Source organism: Pyxicephalus adspersus, chromosome 1 (assembly GCF_032062135.1).
Source record: "Pyxicephalus adspersus chromosome 1, UCB_Pads_2.0, whole genome shotgun sequence".
Classification (NCBI taxonomy): domain Eukaryota; kingdom Metazoa; phylum Chordata; class Amphibia; order Anura; family Pyxicephalidae; genus Pyxicephalus; species Pyxicephalus adspersus.
Genome location: NC_092858.1, coordinates 37,232,571 through 37,241,176, shown reverse-complemented (window position 1 = coordinate 37,241,176; position 8,606 = coordinate 37,232,571). Strand labels below are relative to the sequence as shown.

Genomic DNA, 8,606 nt, shown 5'->3' with positions numbered 1-8,606 from the left:
CTCAACCCTCCTAAATTGCTTTTAATTTGCCCTTCATCTCTGGCTAACTAATTCTTCCACAAATCCTAAATTCCAAAACTTCTTGTGGAAAGTCTAAGACCATAGACCTTGACCAAGACCTTGTGGAAAGTCCAAGACCATACATAAAAAAGTGCCAAAACTATATGGATTACAAACACAATAAAATGGGATTGGCATTAGCAGTCGTCATATCTCATTTAAGTAAAAGGCTCAATCTACAAGCTTTTTTGGATTGTAGTTTTCTGACCTTGAGATACATGAAATAGAAAGTGTCCTTCACTGATTATGGTCTGAAACAGGTTGATCTCATATAGCGAGGGGAATATTCTATTGTTTTAATAATGTTTTTATTGGGAAATTGGACTAAGTACTGAGATTTAAAAAGGATATAGCTAAAATTTTAAGTAAAATAATCAAACAATGCACTGTGTGAGAACACCTTTGCAGTACATTTAGCCTATTAAGAACCTAGATCCATCATCTTGCCTAAAATAATGTAGCAGGCAAATTTTCTAATTTCAGGGGATGGTAAACTACCAAACTTTCGTAATATTTTCAAAGCAAACAAGAACAGGTAGGTAAATCACAAAGCTAAATTCGGCACTTTTATGAACTCTTTAATGTCACGTTAGTAGGTTACAAATTACAACTACGGATGAGTATTCTGCAACTGGGGTGTTGCCAATGACGCAAGTTTGAAACTGCTAGTCATGGCATGCTGGAGAAAAAAGATATGAGCTGCTGCTCAGTCTGCAAAGGAAAGGGTTGGATGCAATACTCCAATTATTCCTGTGGCAAATTCCTGCCAAAATCTCAGGAAAGCAAAGAGAACCTGCTGAGCAGATGGCAGTTGTGATGAAAGTAGGGGGTCACCTGTCCGAGTAATACCAAGGACCACATTAGTCCTCAACACAACTTGCTTGCTGCATGAAGAGTACATATTCTAGACTAGGTAAGTGCAGTAAACCCACACACAGGGTACCTCTGGCACCACCCCAATGCATTACAAAGAAATGCTAATAAAATTAAACTTGGTGAATTAATGTGTTTTCCATCAATGTACACTTATTTCCCCTTCCCTTGTCCTGATCCAATCTAACCCATCCTTTCCTTCCACATATTCATACTTCATGAGATCTAATGGGTGTTGTACTACCATTTATTTATAACCACTGGTGACAAGTTTTCGTTCTGTCCTTTACCTGGAAAGCACAAACCCATAAACGTCTATGTTGCTGTGTTACTAGATAATAGATGAGCCTCAAAGAAGATGTAAACAATGGATCAAACCCCACAGATCCATGCCTGCTTTCTGAATTCAGTAAGGTCTGATATAATACGTGTCACCCGCATGGGACGTATGTAATTTGTGAGGCTAAGATCTAGACAACTGGTTGCAGTGGCTACTTCTGCTATTCATTGTATTGTGGCATGGTGCACAGAATCTAAAAGCTGATTGAAACTTTTAGGAATGGGACAAACTGAAAAATGCTATATTTGTGTAATGGTGGAGCATACTAAAAGCGCAGAAAGGTAAGATTTTGCATACCAGAACATAAACATCTTCTGGTCTTCAGCAGGTCAAAATGTGTTTGATGTTTTTTGTTTGTAGTATAGACTAAATCAAAAACTGTAGAAGCAATATGCACAAAATAAACTACACCCTTACCGATTCTTAGGAATAAAGGGGGTAAGTAGCAGCCAGATGCTGATAAATGAATGTACTTGATTTATTGGTGATCAGAAAGTGTGGCCACCTCAATAAAAGAAGAAAAGTTGGCAGATTCCTGCTCTGGAGCATTCCGGAGTGTGGCAACACAACGGGCCTGATTTATTAAAGCTCTCCAAATCTGAAAATAGACTATCATGGGGAACCTGGGTGATATAGGAAACCTGGTATGGTCTTCAAAAATAATTTCCTATTTAGCAAATGTTTTCAATTCTTGACCAAATCCATTCTAGGTTTCCTGGATCACCCAAGTTTACTGATGATTGTCTATCTTCTCCATTCTTGGAGAGCTTTCATAAATCAGTCCGAATGTGGAGGAAAAACATCAGCAGAGATATTCTTAGAAGATGTTAGTAGAGAAGCAATTGTTGCTGCCCATTAATCTAGAAGGGTTATAAAGCCATTTCCAAACAGTTTGAACTTCATCTTACAACAATGCAAAATATTTCTCACAACTAGAAAACATTCAACATCATTGTTAACCTTCCTCAGGAGTGCACATCCCAGCAAATTCACCCCAAGGTCAGACTGTGTGATGCTCAGACAAACTGCAAAAAAACCCAGAGCTACATCTCAAACTCTAACGCTTATCATATTAGCTGAGGACTTGTTCATGGCAGTACAAATAGAAAAGGACTGAACAAGTACTGTGTGACCTATTTGCAAGGATTGCTGGAGAAAACCATATTCCCTAGTTACTGTACAGCACTGAGTAATAAATATTAATACAGTGTTGCAATATAAATATTGTTTAATAATAGTAGGTTAGGTTAAAAAAAAGACATAAGTCCATCAAGTTCAACCACTAGGGAAATAAACATATCCCAAATATAAAATCCTAGAAGACATAGTTGGTCCAGAGGAAGGCAAAAAAACCTGGTACAATTTGATTCAAAAGGGGAAACATTCCTTCCTGATTCCATAAGGCAATTGGATGTTTCCTAGAACAGTCACTGTTATTTTACTAATACCTAATACCCAGTTATATTCTGTGCTCCTAGAAAAACATCTAGCTTTTTCTTAAAGCAATCTATTTTAGTTCCTGAAGGAGTCGATTCCACATTTTCACAGACCTTACAGCGAAGAATCCCTTCCTTATCCAGAGCTTAAACTTCTTTTCCTCCAGACGCAAAGAGTGCCCTCTTGTTCCTTGTAATGATCTCAAAGTGAATAATGGGGAAGAGAGTTTTCTATATGGACCTGTAACATATTTATACAGGATGATCACATCCCCCCTTAAACATATCTTCTCAAGGGAGAATAGATTCAGTACAGCTAATCTCTCCTCATAGCTGAGCTTCTCCATTCCTTTTTTAGTTTAGTTGCCCTTCTCCGCACTCTCTCCAATTCCATCATTTTTGTGAACTGGTGCCCAAAACTGCACTGCATATTGCAGACGTGGTCTGACCAATGCTTTGTACAGGGGCAGGTTTATGTCTACATCTGCAGTGTATTCTTCTTTTAATACAAGAAAGTACTTTACAAGCTTTAGATATTGCAGCTTAGCATCGCATGCAGTTATTAAGTCTATGACCTACCAGAAGCCCCCGGATCCTTTTTCATTTTTGACTGCCCCAAATGTATTCCCCCTAGACAGTATGAAGCATGCATGTTGTTAGCCCCCAAGTGCATACTTTTACATTTATCTATATTAAATGTCATTTACCACTTGGCTGCCCAATCAAACAATACACCCAGGTCTGCTTGTACATTATAGACATCCTGTATGGACTTATTCCATTACATAGTTTGGTGTCACCTGCAAACACAGAAATAGTACTTTTAATCCCAAACTCTATATCATTTATAAAGATGTTAAAAAGGAAAAGGTCCCAACACTGAACCCTGGGGTACACCACTAATACCCTTAGACCATTCAGAGTATGAATCATTAATTACTACTCTCTGGATGCAGTCTAAGCCAGTTCTCTATCCATTTACAGATTGACTTTTCTAAACCTATTGACCCTAACTTCAACATCAACTGCTATTCCACTGTCAGACTCCATTCCTTTATTGTTTGTTATTCAATCCCACATTCACCCATAATGCCTCAACCCCATCGTTTGTTCATAATGATAATTTAAAAGCCTCTTCTTTTGAAAAATAATATGACAGAATAGCTAAGGTTTAAAAATTGCATCTGACAAACCACAAAACTCCTAGAACAATGTGCTCTGGACAGATGAGCCCAAAGAGATGTTTAGCCAGAATACAGTGCCAAAAAAAACAAAGCACATCAGCCCAAAAACGCCTAATATCAACTGTCAAGCACCTCTCATTGAGTCAATCATAAATTCCTCTATATACCAATAATTTCTAGAGCCAAATGTGAGGCCATCTGTGCAACAGCTAAAGTGCACCACTAAACCTATTTAGACAAAAAAGAGTGGATGAAAAAGATAAGAAAATGTTGCAATGGCCCACTAAAAGTCTAGACCTCATTCTGATCAAAACGCTGTGACAGGACTTTAAGTGAACTATGTATAAAATAATAATTACAAACCTCAATGAACTGAAGAAATCTTGCAGAGTGGGACAAAATTCCCTCACAACTATGTAAAAGACTGACAATGTCCCGCAGAAAACGATTACTTTGAAGTTAGTGCTGCTAAAGGTAGTTTTACAAGCTCCACATCACTAATGGGGTGTACTTTTCACACATGGCTTCTTGGTTTTGGCCTAAGTTGTTGCAATTCTAAAACAATTCAAACACAATAAACATTCCCCTCAAACATAGTATATTCATCAAAGGAATGCCATATCCCCAAGAAACAAAAAAAAAAAAAAGTACTGCTCTACCTAAAAGGTAATTAGACCTATGAGGGGAATTACTGGCATATCAATGTGATAAAAAAACAGCTTCTATTTCAAAATGTACAAAAAAATGTAATACTACAAATTGGAAACACAAACATCCCATATATCCTATACAACAAAAATGGAACGCTTCTCGAATTTGTGAGTCATCCGTGCGCTAATCTTCTCTGTATCGTTCCAATTTTAGTATAAGTGCTGCCGAAGTGATCAATTCTAACAAATGTACATGATTAACCTTCAGAACATTTCCTGGCATATTCTGCAATATTTCTTTATATATATATATATATATATATATATATATATATATATACACATATACACACCGGTATATAAAATGACTTGTTAGGTAAAATAAAAAATAGGCCTTTTCCATCATTTTACAATTTCAAGAGAGGGCTTGTTTTTCTGACTGGCTATAGAAAAGATCGTTTACAACCCTTAAACCTTTCCTGAAGGACACATGTGAATCACAATTAGAGGACACTTTACAGACTAATCCGCAAACTAACTAGGTGAAGTATAGTTGGAGCAAAAGAAAAACCAATACAGTGAGAAGGCAAGAATTTGGAGTAAGCAATGGAAGGAATCATAACTCAACCAGACACCTTTTCTTATAGCTGAAAGCTATCATAAAATAAGGTGTAGCAAACTGACAACCTTTTTTCTGAAAATGCTGTAAATTTTCCGACCTGAAATAATACAGGTAAGGAATTCTGATTGGTTTCTGGATTGCATGTGCTTCTTCTCTTGAAAGTTAGGGCTTGCAGTGCATTTTACTTAATGTCCACCCATTGATGATTGCATTCACAGAGAAATATATGCTGCACAGCAGTGAGGTGCAATTTTACAGAAACACACCCCCGTGCACCTACCTAATGCATGTGTTAAAGCAATGCACCAATATAAATGGGTGAAAAAAATGTAATTTAATCAGGAATTAGGCGATTGTCACATATTCTATATTAGCAGTGACTATCCCAACAATCTTTTCCGCAAGCACTACAGTGCAATAAAAAGAAACAATGGCACATGTAAAGTACAATACAAACAAAAGCATCGGCATATCAGCACAATAAACAGCAAATTAAATTTACATTGTATTGTAAATAAGATTAGGACCGAAGTAAAAGAAAAAATGCCTAAAAATGTATGCAAATCCTACCAATAAAGGTTCAAATTTGTCTAATTAAATATGCAATTGAAAGTTTGATAAACAAAATCCACCAGAATTCAGGGCTACAGGATATTTATTACCATTTAGAAGAATATAGGGAGAGGAATATCTAAAGGGTATGTACACACGCCATATAATTCGCACAGAGAATCGGACATGCGTACAGAGGTTGTAGGACGTTGTTTATGGATCCGTCCTGATCAGTTAATAAGCACAACACTTTGGAAAGGGGTCAGCAATGGCACCCCCCATTGTTTATTAGGTTTCGTTACCAGTTTAGGATAGACAAACAATTATAGTAGAAGATATTAATCATAAATTGTGCCAATGTAAAATATTTACCAGCACTGGAAACCTGTTTAACAAACCAATGTGCAATATTAAACTCTTTATATGAGAAGTAAAACTAATCGTAAAGCAGCAAAGATATGTTGCGTGAAGAGGCAAGCATGACAGATGTAGTAGGATTTACTTTAACTCCAACTCTGAAGGGATTTAGATCTAAAGTTTTGCTTTTAATTCTTGTCCACATGTCTATAAGCCAGGACATCTGCTGCAACAGCTTTTCTACATTTTTACCAAGAATATAATACTAGATACAATTTTTTTGAGAAACTATATTCTAGGTATAAAATTAATAGCTTTTCATTAGTTCCTTTGCCCATATTTTTATAATGTCTAAAATATGTTCTTGTGAGGATGCTACATTATTACTGGTGGTACCAGTCACCACAGTTGTTTGTTACTACATACCAATGCACCGTGGAACTCCAGGTTTCCTCAAGCAATTTGTACCCCTGAGTTGAGGTGACAGCAACAAATTTTTTTTCCCTGTAAAATTCTTACCCGTGACCAAGCAACATACTGTGAGCTGTGAATATATATGCAAGGGGTTCCCCTAAGTTAATAATGTCAAAAAAAGACTTCTAGGCAGCCCCCTCTTCCAATGTCAACATAAGGGTTGTATGGTGACTAAAGAGGTAGGAGGGAAAGTTGGGCCATTCAAGTTGTTGACACTTTAAATGCTAAGAGGCAGTGCCTAGTTACATAAAGCAAAGCTAAATTAAATGCTATTTTTTTTTTCTCTGATGGCTTTGAAACTGCTACGGAATACAAATAGCCAAACATACGATATTCAGTATAGATCTATCAGACTCTTCTCCCTAGAGCAATAGAAAAATATACACCAATTATTTTTTTTAGGTAAAACATGAACAAAGCATGACCAACCTATTGACATTATAACACCAAACAGATCAGTTTCCTGTTTGGTGGTCAGCTTTCGTTAGCAAACTGACCTCCTTAGTGGCTCTAAAGTGCATAGCCGTCATGCCCAAATGAAAGAATGACAAAGGAAATTACTGCCCCTAAATCAAAACAAAGTTTTTCAAGAGGATTTTATCATAACATGCACGTATGTGTTTAATTCACGCAATGGCAATTTTCCTGGCAAAGAGATTCTCCTCCATGACTGTCATCTTGTCCAGCGCTTGGAGCAGCGATTCTTGACCTAACAAGAGGGAATCCTTGAAAAAACGAATGTTCAGGAAACCCTGGCTTTAATTACTATATCCCCAGCTCAATATATTGGTGTGGTCAGTGGGAAGTACACGTCTTACTTTGCTCACCAGTGGGAAGAACTTTGACACCAATGACCTTTTGGCTTAGCTGTATTCTAACTGACCTAGGAGGCACAAAAGTGTCTTCAGAGAATTATGCCGTTATGTGCTGTGGTATAAAACTCTGCTACTAAAAGGGGGGGAAAAACCCAGAGGATTTATTCCACTTTTAGTAGTCACTCATTTACTGTCTAGTATTAGAAATATAGGGAATCTAGACCTGAACAAAAATCTGATGGTACACACACACACAATAAATACACAACAGACTCCTGTACCCTTTAAATCAGCTTTATTCTTCTAAATCTGTGTTATTCAATATTTCATAGCACCTTGGCAATGTCCAGAATAGAATACAAATACATGTATACATTTAAAGCATGAACCCTACTTCACAATTTTAAATTAAAATAAGCTGGAACAAAAAAAATGCATGTTCATTTTGACTAAAAAGCCCCATATATAATTGACAAGATGCCAAGGCATGTTAGAATTACCAGGTAAAATGACGATGTTACAATTTCTTTCAGTTCAGTCTAAACTTATTCCCAAAGATGGATTTGGAGGATGGTTCAGATACTAAACATGAGCAGCTCTAAAAATGCCAGAAAGTCCATTTTAAGTGTTTCTCAGGTAAACAAGGTTCAAGACCATGTTTCAGATTCAGGATACAAATATAGTGATGTATTCCTTAATCATCCACATTAAATTATGCAAAGCTGACAATTCCATGGTACCATAGTATAGGAAGCCCTGACAACACAATATACAAAACAAAAGAGCCAGATTAATGAAATATCACACTGTTAACAGAATAAAACTATAAAGATCTAGGGCAGGAAGAGGGAACAAAAAAAACAAAACAAAAGAAAAAAAAACAGCATTGCAAATAAAATACATAAAAACAAAAGCAATCACCTAGTGCATATTCAACAAATGATGCAATGTACAATGTCACTGGGGTAAAACTAACCTTCGTAAAATGCTGCAAGTGTGATTTTTTTTTTGTTAAATTTTAGCAGATCATAATCCAACAGTAAATATGAGCAACATCTTTATGTTAGGTAACAAACAGGAATGTTACACCACACCATTTTAGATGCAGATTACACTTTTATGCCTATACCTTTGCAATGCAGTGTAAAATGTATTATTAATGGTTGAAATATTACAAAGAATAAAAGTTATAGCAAGTTTATGAAAAATGAGAACAAAAAACCAGATAGGAGGGGGGAAAAAA

At 36.4% G+C, this 8,606-nt stretch overlaps 1 pseudogene; it reads right to left on the bottom strand.

Annotated features, from left to right (window-relative positions):
• Positions 1 to 4,685: 4,685 nt before the first annotated feature.
• Positions 4,686 to 4,781, bottom strand: LOC140321948 (U6 spliceosomal RNA; annotated as a pseudogene).
• Positions 4,782 to 8,606: the final 3,825 nt, after the last annotated feature.